Source organism: Oncorhynchus nerka, linkage group LG24 (genome assembly GCF_034236695.1).
Source record: "Oncorhynchus nerka isolate Pitt River linkage group LG24, Oner_Uvic_2.0, whole genome shotgun sequence".
Classification (NCBI taxonomy): domain Eukaryota; kingdom Metazoa; phylum Chordata; class Actinopteri; order Salmoniformes; family Salmonidae; genus Oncorhynchus; species Oncorhynchus nerka.
In genome coordinates this window covers 86,113,170-86,126,911 of record NC_088419.1, presented here as the reverse complement: position 1 = coordinate 86,126,911, position 13,742 = coordinate 86,113,170, and the positions used below count along the sequence as shown (strand labels likewise).

The 13,742-nt window shown below is 45.9% G+C and overlaps 1 protein-coding gene across 1 annotated transcript in view; it reads left to right on the top strand.

Annotated features, from left to right (window-relative positions):
• Positions 1 to 13,742, top strand: part of mast2 (microtubule associated serine/threonine kinase 2) — a 345,729-nt gene that overhangs the window by 138,102 nt on the left and 193,885 nt on the right.

The window sequence follows — 13,742 nt, the reverse complement described above, 5'->3', positions numbered from 1 at the left end:
CATGTCCTCTATTCTGTCGCTGATGGTGTCATTTGAAAGAGGAATTTGGGATAACTTAACTTCAGCCTCTTTTCCCAGCATGATATTCGCCATCACCAACACAGCTGGTTTTATGAGTGTTTCACCAATGGTGTGTGGTTTGCCCTGCTTTGTAAGCAACTTCGTACGATGCTGTGAGGATCGGTTTGTTGATGGGTACAAAGCCGAGAACAGGCAGAGTAGCCTTTTCATCGAATCTGGCTCTCTTCACCTTGAATTCAGCGAGCGTTGTGTTCTTGTATTTTCCATCTCCATGCAGCTTAAGGAAGTGTTCTCTTAGTTTTGCCGGTGCTAGACTAGAATTGCTCAACTTGGCATTGCAAATCATGCAGTTAGGACGCTGACTCCCATCACGTTCCGTTATAAATGTGAATCCATATTGTACATATTCGTCCGACCACTTTCTTTTTTTGCTCGACATAGTAAGTATGAAGGGATTAAAATATTAAGAAAGAAATCACAAGACGTTACATCACGACAGTCACAAGTCGACTACTGAGCACACCAAATTCCCTGCAGCACAGATAGGCCAAGCGATGTAGCGTGATCACCTGCAGCCAATGATGGCCAAGCGGAGCGTGTCATCACGAATCATATGAATCGGATGTGTGTCTTGACCTCCGCCGAACCGATCGAACCCTGGTTAAGAACCACTGGACTAGTGTAATGTTAGGTGATAAAGACTAGTATAATGTTAGGTGATAAAGACTAGTATAATGTTAGGTGATAGAAAGACTAGTGTAATGTTAGGTGATAAAGACTAGTATAATGTTAGGTGATAAAGACTAGTATAATGTTAGGTGATAGAAAGACTAGTGTAATGTTAGGTGATAAAGACTAGTGTAATGTTAGGTGATAAAGACTAGTGTAATGTTAGGTGATAAAGACTAGTGTAATGTTAGGTGATAAAGACTAGTATAATGTTAGGGGATAAAGACTAGTATAATGTTAGGTGATAGAAAGACTAGTGTAATGTTAGGTGATAGAAAGACTAGTGTAATGTTAGGTGATAAAGACTAGTATAATGTTAGGGGATAAAGACTAGTATAATGTTAGGTGATAGAAAGACTAGTGTAATGTTAGGTGATAAAGACTAGTGTAATGTTAGGTGATAAAGACTACTATAATGTTAGGTGAATGAAAGACTAGTATAATGTTAGGTGATAAAGACTAGTGTAATGTTAGGTGATAAAGACTAGTATAATGTTAGGTGATAAAGACTAGTGTAATGTTAGGGGATAAAGACTAGTATAATGTTAGGTGATAAAGACTAGTATAATGTTAGGTGAATGAAAGACTAGCTTTAGAGGAGAAATGTTAGCTGGCTGTTAACGACTGATAGGAGGCTGACTGACTGTGTTCAAATATTGTTGGTAAATAATTAATTGGCCTACCGTCGTATCTGAGCACTCATGATTAATGAATTGTAATGCAATAAAAAAGCTGCACGGACCACAGATTAGTATGTGAGGAACTGTGTGTGTGTTTGGGCTCCTGTGTGTGTGTGTGTTTGGGCTCCTGTGTGTGTGTGTGTTTGGGCTCCTGTGTGTGTGTTCAAACGCAGCCCCTTGTTTTGATGAGAGAAACGGGGCTATGGCGACAGAGTGAGGAGGAGGAGAGTACGAGAGGCGGAGCTTCGATCCCTCCTCCATTCATTCTATGTAAATGCACTGCCGCCTGCTCGCGTTCGATTGGTTGGCTCCCCGAACAGCTTTTCAGACAAACGAGAGAGCACAGGGAGGGAGAGAGACATAGGATAGGAGAGTGATGCAGCGTGTGTGTTCTTAAAGGTCCTGTTCTAATTAAGCCGGCAGGCTGCAGTGAGACGGACGATCAGTCTGCGCGCCCCTTTCTCTCCCTCTTACCCCTGAGGTCCCATTGTCATCATTAATGTCTATCCCAAACTGTCCATGAATTATGGAGTAGTGAAGTCTCCATAGAAATAGTGCCTGTGGGGAACAGATAGACGGACGGAAGGACAGAGAAAGAAAGAGAAGAGGGGGATGAAGAACACAGCTGTAAGCCGCCACTGTGCATGCTTCTTCTGCACAGCGCAGGCTCAGTGAATGTGAGAGAGGGAGCGGTGTGCCCTTCGCTGAACGGATGAATGGGAGAGGAGCAGAGGGAGGCTGAGCTTGGAGACAACGCGTGCTTCACAGAGAGAGAGAGGAAGAAAGGCAGGGAGGACGAGAGAAGCAAGATCGCCTACCGCTATCACACTAGTTACATCTGAGCTGCACCGACTTCCACCGGCAACACATGAAGAGGACTGGTCTGATCTGAGCCACATATAGAGGAGGAGCTGTAGAAGTTCCCGTCTGTTACCCGGGCTGTTGAGTTCCTGTCTTTGTACCGACTGGCGGACAGACAGTGCCGTGCCGTGCTGGTCATGCGTGTGGAATGTAGCGTGGCCCCATTGAGAAGAACAGAAAACAAACAAATGCTGCTGAACCTTTCATTTTCAGGAGGAAGTTACACTACAGTGTGAATCTGTGAGGGACTCTTTCTAAGCGGTACTAGAAGTCAAAGGAAAGACTGTTTAGCGTTTTGCACCAACCGGCAGAAACTTCAAGACTGCCGAGGCTTGAGGCAAGCAGACGGTCTGAAAGAAAGGAGAGGTATTTCTTCCGTCTGGACGATGACACTGCTCTGAATGAATCCTGCTGGACCAGAGGAGAGAGGGACGGGAGTATGAGCTAACTCACCCTCACTAATCCACCCCTAAAAGGTGCCTGTTCATGTCCCCCGGATCCTGGCACACCTTCTCTATCTGTACCACAACCCCAGAGGAAGTAACCCTGTACTCCTAAAGAAGGGTGAAGCTTCCTGGATATAGACTCCACTGTGCGACTCGACAGCAGAAGCAACATGGATGACTCCAGTATTCTCAGACGTAGGGGTCTGCAGGTAAGGAGAGCTCCCAGCTGACCACCAATCATCAACAAGCTCCCTCACATCCATATGTTACCAGACTGCTGGTTTGTTGTGTTTGTGTACTGACCGCAGGCATTGTGTAGGCTATATGTATTGCCTTCAGTACTCCTGTGCTGTTGTAGTACTGGTAGTGTCCCGTGTGATCAGCCTGCTTGATACAGGCAGGGTGAGGGCAGGGCAGGGCATGGCTGAATAGGTTTTCTGTCCTGGAAAAGTTTAGGTCCAGACTCGTCGTTTTGACATGGCCTACATATTCTACCTGGTAACCGACTCGTTCAGTTTAGAGGGTGGATTCATGCAGACCCTGTCAGACCCTGTCTGCGTTATATACCTTCCGTGTGTGCTATGATCGCGCTGACTTAAATACTGACTAAGGCCATGTCTCCAGGCCATGTGTGTGAGTGAAGGGCTCTGAAAGGCCATCTCTGGTGTGACCCTCCTCTGCCCTGCAGTGACAGGGATGCCCGTCTCAAGTCATACTCTGCCCTGCAGTGACAGGGATGCCCGTCTCAAGTCATACTCTGCCCTGCAGTGACAGGGATGCCCGTCTCAAGTCATAATCTCTGCCCTGCAGTGACAGGGATGCCCGTCTCAAGTCATACTCTGCCCTGCAGTGACAGGGATGCCCGTCTCAAGTCATACTCTCTGCCCTGCAGTGACAGGGATGCCCGTCTCAAGTCATACTCTCTGCCCTGCAGTGACAGGGATGCCCGTCTCAAGTCATACTCTCTGCCCTGCAGTGACAGGGATGCCCATCTCAAGTCATAATCTCTGCCCTGCAGTGACAGGGATGCCCGTCTCAAGTCATACTCTCTGCCCTGCAGTGACGGGAATGCCCGTCTCATACTCTCTGCCCTGCAGTGACACAAACAAACCTCAACACACACTTTATTTTGTATATCTCACTCTTTCTATAGACAGACAGACAGACAGACAGACAGACAGACAGACAGACAGACAGACAGACAGACAGACAGACAGACAGACAGACTCTTAGCTCATATCACACAGAGGCAGTGTTGTAAAGTACTTAAGTAAAGTACTTTACTTTATTACTTATACTTTTGAAAAATGTTACTTTTACTTCACTACATCCCTAAAGAAAATAATGTACATTTTACTCCATACATTTTCCCTGACACTAAAAAGTAGTCAGCACATATATCTTAAGAAGCAGTGTCTTAGACCGCTGCGCCACTCAGGCGCTGTACAATGTGACCGTTCTGGAGTAGGCTACAGTACTACAGTAAGAGCAAAATAATCCTAACATTTCCACACCCTAATTGTAGTCTAAGTTTCTCTTAGAATAAAAACCTTAGTGTAACAACAGTTTTAGTAAGTACTACTGAAGCCGTGCACGATTATCACTTTCTATTTAGGTTTATGTCGCCCATTCATAGTCAGAGACAGTAGTGCCTTGGAACCCAAAAGCATAATCAGTGCTCTAACTCCCCCTTGTGCTGGTCTGGAGCAATGAACTAGTGAAGCAGGGTACCGTACTAAACCACAAATCACCTGTAAGTCCCGTACCGTACTAAACCACAAATCACCTCTAAGTCCCGTACCGTACTAAACCACAAATCACCTCTAAGTCCCGTACCGTACTAAACCACAAATCACCTGTAAGTCCCGTACCGTACTAAACCACAAATCACCTCTAAGTCCCGTACCGTACTAAACCACAAATCACCTCTAAGTCCCCCAGTATAGTCGCAAAACTTTTAGTAGAGCAACCACTGTATATTGGTCCTGGATGGCAGGAAGCTTTGCCACAGTGATGTACTGGGCCGTACGCACGTCCCTCTAGCGCCTTACGGTCAGATGCCAAGCAGTTACCATACCAGACGGTGATGCAACCAGTCAGGATGCTCTCGATGGTGCAGCTGTAGAATTTCTTAAGGATCTGGGACCCAAATCTTTCCAGTCTCCTGAGGGGGAAAATGTGGTGTTGTTCCCTCTGTCTCTGTGTGTGCGGTGCTCGCGTATGTCTACACTTTGTGTAACTGTTAGCGATGATGCTAATGATAACCTTATTCTGATTAAATGTTAACTACAAAGTAGCCCATGTCTACCTGGCAGAATGATATCATGATTATTTACATCAATCCAGTGGCCATTTGTTTTGCAAACTCTGCAATCAAATGAGCGCCACAGAAATATCACTAATCAAAAGGTTAACTACACCCACAAATTCACATTTACATTCTTTTCTCTCCCCAGAATTCAAGAAGTCTCCTGATGTTATTTAAGCATTATTGTGGACTTAAAACATCCAAGCATGTCACCTCTTCCTGACAGTTTGTCAGCTTGTGGTTTAAAGTGATACCTGTGTACTTTTGTAAACTTTTCAGCCAGTAGTTCTGAAAGTATCACTCGAGCCAAAAGTCACAAATTGCATACTACGTCACATATGTGCACCATGTCATTGCTCTCGCTCTCTCTGCTGTGTCCACAGAGTCCGCACTCTAACCTTATTGGATAATGCTGGGCAGGACTCTTGCTACTGGACTCAGCAACACCTAGCTGTCACTCAAATGCGAGGGGCTGAAGCTCATTGGCTAGAACTCCGATTTTTTTAGGGGCTGGTCCACGTGGGGGAAAATGTAGGGTCACTTTCAAACTCACATCCTAAAATATACACATTTCACTTCACATGATTATTGCGAGGCATGACACATTGTGGGTGCAAAAACGTGTGTATCTCTAATAATAATCTGTACTTTTCTATAGACAGTAATTCTGCTCATAGATTATGCATGTTTGGAACTACACATGGACACATCCAGCCCAAAGCAGGAGGTTAAAAACCTACTTTATTAGTCGCAAAATTAGCAGAGCTTGTCTTTAAAGAAAGGTATGTGTAATAAAGAGAACAGGACAGCAGTGTCTTGGTGAGGGCCTGTATAAGCAACCTGATATTTAAGAGGACAGATTGAGTAATGGGCCACCCCTGGGGTTTCATTTGGAAACACAAAACTCTTCCAAGGATTGATCTGAAAAGATGAGCTCAGCTCCCGGGTTATTGTGTGAGAGAGTGCCCAAGTTTTTTGTCCGTTTGATTTGTGCATTTTGTGATCGACTTTGTGGGTGGGTGTGTGTGTAAGTGTGAGAATGTGTCTGGGTGCAAACAGACAGTCAGTTAGCGTGTGTGTGTGTGTGTGTGTGTGTGTGTGTGTGTGTGAGTGTGTCTGAGTGTGTGAATAGGCCCACCGTGGGATCAAGCTGAGCTATGACCATGTGTGTGGTCTAGAGCTGATATTGTTCATTACTATAAGGAGCCTATACTAGAGAAATGTGAACTTCCATTAAAATAAGTTTGCTAATATGGGTGATTTTTAATGGGGCAAATGACAGCTAAAACCTTCAAACTAGTCGTTTTAAAGGATAATTAAAGTAAACTGTAGTTCACAGTGTGGTAACTTTATCATTCAATTTATTGTTATCATATTAATTCACTAAATGTATCGCAATATGGGTTTTTGTCAATATTTACCAGCTGTAGTGGACTGTAGACTGTGTGTGCTGGGGGACGGGGAATTTGTTACTCTGAATCCTCTGGCATGGCTGGATACCCATGGGGCTCCCACCGTACAGCAGAGACAGCACTATCAGCTCCCTCCCCGAAACACACAGACACACCACACCACACACACACACACCCTTCCAATCCCAAAGCTAATAGTGTAAGTAGGCGGACTGCAAAAAAGAGAGGACATATCGCTTGTCGTCTTTGTCCTTCAAAATCATCAGGACATGCAGTACATTCAGAAAGTATTCAGGCCCCTTGACTTTTGCCACATTTTGTTACGTTACAGCCTTATTCTAAAATGTATTAAATTGTTTTTTCCCCCTCATCAATCTACACACAATACCCCATAATGACATCACAATACCCCATAATGACATCACAATACCCCATAATGACATCACAATACTCCATAATGACAATGCAAAAAACATGACATATCACATTTACATAAGTATTCAGAGCCTTTACTCAGTACTTTGTTGAAGCACCTTTGGCAGCGATTACAGCCTCAAGTCTTCTTGGGTATGACGCTACAAGCTTGGCACACCTGTATTTGGGGAGTTTCTCCCATTCTTCTCTGCAGATCCTCTCAAGCTCTGTCAGGTTGGGTGTGGAGCGTTGCTGCGCAGCTATTTTCAGGTCTCTCTTTCAGATCGGGTTCAAGTCCGGGCTCTAGCTGGGCCACTCAAGGACATTAAGAGACTTGTCCCGAAGCCACTCCTGCCTTGTCTTGGCTGTGTGCTTAGGGTTGTTGTCCTGTTGGAAGGTGAACCTTTGACCCAGGTTTTCTTCAAGGATCTCTTTATTTTGCTCCATTCATCTTTCCCTATATCTCCCAGTCCCTGCCGCTGAAAAACATTCCCACAGCATGATTGTGCCACTACCATGCGTCATCGTAGAGATGGCGCCAGGTTTCCTCCAGACGTGACGTTTGGCATTCAGGCCAAGGAATTCAATCTTGGTTTCATCAGACCAGAGAATCTTGTTTCTCATGGTCTAAGAGTCCTTTAGGTGCCTTTTGGCAAACTCCAGGCAGGCTGTCATGTGCTTTTTACTGAGGAGTGGCTTCCGTCTGGCCACTTTACCATAAGGGCCTGATTTGGTGGAGTGCTGCAGAGATTGTTGTCCTTCTGGAAGGTTCTCACATTTCCAATGAGGAACTCTGGAGCTCAGAGTGACCATCGGATTCTTGGTCACCTCCTTGGAGGGATAGAGTGAGAAGGTATGGAGTGAGAAGGAGGGAGGTGGGGAGGGATACAGGGAGGAGGTGGGGAGGGATACAGGGAGGAGGTGTGGAGGGATAGGGGTGGGGGAGGGGGGTGGAGGGAGGGATAGAGTGAGGAGGTGGGGAGGGAGGGAGATTGTGAGGGAGGTGGGGAGGGATAGAGGGAGTAGGTGTGGAGGGATAGAGAGAGGAGGTGTGGAGGTGGTGAGGGTGGGAGGGAGGGAGGGAGATTGGGATAGAGGGAGGGAGGGAGATTGGGATAGAGGGAGGGAGGGAGATTGGGAGGAGGTGTGGAGGGGGATGGAGGTGGGGAGGGATATTGGGTGGGAGGTGGGGAGGGATAGAGGGAGGGAGGTGGGGATAGAGGGAGGGAGGGATACAGGGAGGGAGGTGGGGATAGAGGGAGGGAGGTGGGGATAGAGGGAGGGAGGTGATTATGGGGATACCTAATACCACTGAGCCTTCTCTGGGGACAGCCTCCTCTTTTCTCCTCCTATTTCCTCCCAGTGGTAGAGTCCTGGCCAGCCCAGGACAGCTGCCTGTGAAAACCATGCATATATTACCAGACTGACGCAATGATTATGTTGATGAGAGAATTCTTTCTTCAGCTTCTACTCATCATCTTTAGTACAGCGGTCTTTGTTCAACCTCAAACCATTAGCTACTGTGCTGGCTGTTGTGTTTCCACTGGACAGTTGGGGGTCATTGATTTGGCTAGAGATCCCTCTCGCCCACTGTGGTCTAACCGTGTCTGCTGACTGCATTTCCCCTCTCAATCTCTGCCTTTTGGTGTGTGACTGCGTCTCTCCTGCAGTTGACCATGTCAACTAATCTGGTGACCCATGCTGGGTAAGTGTAGACCTGCCTGTTTGTCACTGTAGTGTAAGGTTCAATGTGCTGCGCTGCTAACACACTGTCTGTTTCTGTATGCACACAAACACACACACACACAAATACTGACTAATCTGCCGGCAGTCAGTTTCCATCCCAAGTGGCTGACATGTGAGTTCACTAATGGTCCCGGGTCTGTCATACTGGGCTGTTTGAAGGGCTCACTCTGATGTACACTACACTTTTATTATGCAGTTGTGAGGGTATTTCAGTTGAAGAATGACACTTTGAGGCTGTAGTTTGAAGAGAAGACTTTGGAGGTTAACTGAAATGTAAGAGAGCAGTCAATTCTTTTCTGTCAGGCGGCATCTTTCCTCCTTTGTCTCTAGACAGACAGACGGAGACATAGACAGTCAGATGGAGGGGTTGAGAGAGCTTCAAAGTGTCAGTGTGAGATCAGGTGCAGAGATAGACGAGGAGGCTGAGATGGGGTGAGGGTAAGAGGGGAGAGCCACAGGCCATGGTTCCATTCTGATGGTCCTGGCTGCCTAGCAGCAAGTGTGGATAATTCGCTTTCTGGTCCACCAGCCACTGTGGCAGATAGATGAGAGAATCTACCAGCCACTCAGATGTCTTACGAACCCCCAAAAAATGTATTACACACACACACACACACACACACAAATAGTGTGGAGGGCCAGTACCTGACAACAACAACAAAACAGATGAGCATGCTTTGTAATTATTCTTAAACAGGAAATGTATTACGAGTAAGAAGAAATCTGGTATATTGCTTAGTTTAATTTATTTTAACCAATACATGTTAAAATAAATAATTTAAATCCAATATTAAAAACAGATGGAGTTCTACAAATGAGCATGAAGAATCAACAAAGTTCCTGCCCTGCCACAAAAGGCTGAATGATACAGCTAATTTATTAATATAGTTCAGAGCTCTGCACTGACATGTTTTACAAAGAGTACATGATGTGCTCCTAAGTAGAAATGTAGAGGCACACAAATACATTGAGGAGAACAGAATATTTTAGTGTTTTAATCATTAAAAATGGCTAAGTTCATAATGTAATGTTTTTGGGAGTGATCCATGCTCCATCAAGCACAATAATTCAGTGAGACAAAAATGTTCAGCTTCCCCTTTAAGGGAAGGGCTGTTACCGTGGTAACTTGGGCACTCCCTTGTCTGTGATGACAATAAATATCAGACTGTGACATCCTAACAGCAGACAGTTGCATCAAACTCAATCTTACATTGAAAACAACCTAAAGTTAGGCTGTGAACAAAACTATATAATTGGCCTAGAAACACAAGGACAAGTCAGACTTTAGTAGCCTTTCTTATTAATTCCACTAACTTCTACATATGGCCTTTGGATATTTTTTTTTAAACTTCCCGAATGCTCTGTGTGATCACCTGCCAACGTGGCTGGAGAAATAGACCTTCTTACCCACCAATGACAAAATCTACTCGCATTTGGTGGGTGTTATTTTCCAAGGGCCGGCTGGTAAATGTTTCTCCTGCTTCGGAGGTAGAGAGAGAATATATGGAGGGGAGGTGGGGTTGTTTTATTGTGGAGTTGGATGACCGAAGGTCCTGATAGTGACTGTTTAGGCTTTTAGTCATGCTCTGCTCCATCGCTGGTCTGGTTATTAACCAGCCTGCTGTTTAAGACTGACCCAGGACCTGTTATCCTAGCACAGGGCTACTGTATATTAAACATTGACTCAGACAGTGAAACATTGAAAAGCTAACCCACAGTACATGTCAAGCCCTCACCCTCCAGTCGTCCTACAGGCAGTCGGCAGTCTCTCACCGTCTCCTACACGCTATGATCCAGAGTACTTAATGAGTCCCATAAATCACCCAGGTCATATGATAGTCATAGTATAGAGGCCATATTGAGCTGATGCTCATATTCCCCTGAGCTTTGTGGATGTAGAGCTGTAGAGCCATGCTATATCTACTGGAGTAATGTAATAGTTCTGTCTTCCTCCAGCCACACACACACCACTCTTCTTAGCTGTTTAATGACCCTGAGGTCCTGGACCTGATCAAGTTAAAATACCTCTCTCGTCTCTCCCACCCATGGTCAGTTCCCCCTTCCTCTCTGTTCTGTAATATGTTATGTTTCATGTGGACCCCAGGAAGAGTAGCTGCCAGGGGAACCTAATAAAATACCAAATGCCCTCTTGCTCTGTACTGTAGGAGCTTGCCTTGCATGGCTCGGGGTAATCTTGTCTTTTTGGCAGGGAAACAATTTCTAAGTAAAAAGCCTCTTATTCATTAAGGAATTTAGGGGATAGGAGAAGGACGGTGAAACTGAGGAGAAAGAGGGTGAAACTGAGAAGGAGGAGGAGGGTGAAACTGAGAAGGAGCAGGAGAAGGCGGGTGAAACTGAGGAGAAGGAGGGTGAACCTGAGGAGGAGGAGGGGGAGGGTGAACCTGAAGAGGAGGAGGGTGAACCTGAAGAGGAGGAGGGTGAACCTGAGGAGGAGGAGGAGGATGGTGAAACTGAGGAGGAGGAGGAGGGTGAAACTGAGGAGGAGGAGGGTGAAACTGAGGAGAAGGAGGGTGAAACTGAGGAGGAGGAGGAGGGTGAAATTGAGGAGGGTGAAACTGAGGAGGAGAAGGAAGGTGAAACGGAGGAGGAGGAGGCAGGTGAAACTGAGGAGGAGGAGGCAGGTGAAACTGAGGAGAAGGAGGCAGGTGAAACTGAGGAGAAGGAGGGTGAAACTGAGGAGAAGGAGGGTAAAACTGAGGAGGAGGAGGGTAAAACTGAGGAGGAGGAGGGTGAAACTGAGGAGGAGAAGGAGGGTGAAACTGAGGAGGAGAAGGAGGGTGAAACTGAGGAGGAGGAAGGTGAAACTGAGGAGGAGAAGGAAGGTGAAACTGAGGAGGAGGAGAAAGAGGAGGGGAGGGTGAAACTGAGGAGGAGGAGATGGGAGTCTGGGTGGTAACAGATGGGAGTCTGTTACCACCGTAGTAGAGATAGGAGAGTCTGTTACCACTGCTTTTGAGGCTGGACAGACCCAACACAGACCATGGGGAGAGATACAGGTCTCTGTTATAGCTCACCTCATGTATGGCCTTTCATAGCTTGGAGTCATACAATACAGTCATATTCAGAATCACTCCATTCTCTCTCTCTTTCTCTGAGTGTTTATCGTACGCTTCTCTGCTGATCTCTCTCTCCTGTCGTTCTTTCTGAAGTGATAGCTCTGGCCCTCTACGGCCCTGTAGGGTACGGCTCTAAAGCGGCTTCTGCTGCATCTCCTCAGGGAGATAATCGATAGTTACGGCGTATTGAGCAGGGAAACAACGTGGTGATCTCACCACACCACAGCGCAGCAGCTGTGGATGAGGAGCCAAGGGCCATCATGTATTTTCTGTACAGTCAGCACTATCGCTGCTTTAGCGTTTCTAGACCTACCATGCTATTAGAAAAATGTGCCTCGGCTCGGCCTGGTCTCCTGCTCTTTGCAACAGCCCTCTTATCAATCTCTGTTGTATATCAACTCTCTCACTTTCAAATCTCGCTATCCCAACTCTCTCTTTCTCTCCTCTCTCACCTCAGTGCGAACCTTCGATCCTCTCTGCATGTCTCCTCAACCCCTCTCTGTTCTCCCCTCCACTCCCTCTTTCAACTCAGCATACCAGGCCTTCTCCTTTTGCTCCTCTCTCTATGCCTGGTTTCTGTCTGTCAGTCTGCTCTCTCCGATGAAAGTAAAGTTATCCTGCTGATGTACACTTACTGAGCCAGGGAGGGAGCAGCTGAGACAGATTTCCACCATCACCCCCAGTTACCTCAGATTTAGTCCTTAACACCGAAGTCCAGTGTTATAATGCATTTGAAATTTAAAGGCAATGTTCTCGGAGACTGGATTCTCTGTAAACTAAAGGAAATTACCTTTAAATGTCAAGCAAGCTATAGCGCTGAACTTAAGCGATATGGATTGAATTGAGCCCTATGAGAGAGGAAAGAAAGAAATAAGTTGAGACGAAACAGAGATTTCTCAATATTTTGGTCTAATAATCCAGTCATTGGTGGTTCAAGAGCTCCATGCAACACTCAGAGGAGAGGGTTATTGACAGTTGATGGACTAGGCACTTTTCCCATCGGATGATAGTTACTCTACCACTCTGGCTCCTCTCTGTTTGTTCCCGGTTGTGAGAAGGTTAGTGGAAGGTTAGCAGGCAGATTGCATCATCCCTGACAGTATTGAAGACTCTCTCACTTCCTACAACCTCTCCAGAGTCAAACTTTTACAGACTTGTTTTGGTCCAACTTCCCCGTTCTGGAATGCAGAGTGAATCTGGTAATTACCCATGGGGCATTGCATCATCTCAACAGCTGGCCGTTCCATTGGTCACAGAGATAGGCAGAGCAGCTGGTGTAAGGAACCAATCACACACAGCTATTCAGCAGCTGATGAAGGAATGGCATGGAGACTATGTAGTTGGAGGACATTTTCAGGTCAGAATAATAAGCATCTTCCGACTGGAGTAAGTCCAACAATACACCTGCTCTCTTTTACTGTGGTTGTCATACCTGGTGTAGCACTATGGATGTAATGTACAGTGGGGCAAAAAAGTATTTAGTCAGCCACCAATTGTGCAAGTTCTCCCACTTAAAAAGATGAGAGAGGTCTGTAATTTTCATCATAGGTACACTTCAACTATGACAGACAAAATCCAGAAAATCACATTGTAGGATTTTTTATGAATTTATTTGCAAATTATGGTGGAAAATAAGTATTTGGTCAATAACAAATGTTTATCTCAATACTTTGTTATATACCCTTTGTTGGCAATGACAGAGGTCAAATGTTTTCTGTAAGTCTTCACAAGGTTTTCACACACTGTTGCTGTTATTTTGGCCCATTCCTCCATGCAGATCTCCTCTAGAGCAGTGATGTTTTGGGGCTGTTGCTGGGCAACACGGACTTTCATCTCCCTCCAAAGATTTTCTATGGGGTTGAGATCTGAAGACTGGCTAGGCCACTCCAGGACCTTGAAATGCTTCTTACGAAGCCACCCCTTTCATGCTGAAAGACCCAGCCACGTTTCATCTTCAATGCCCTTGCTGATGGAAGGAGGTTTTCACTCAAAATCTCACGATACATGGCCCCATTCATTCTTTCCTTTACACAGATCAGTCATCCTGG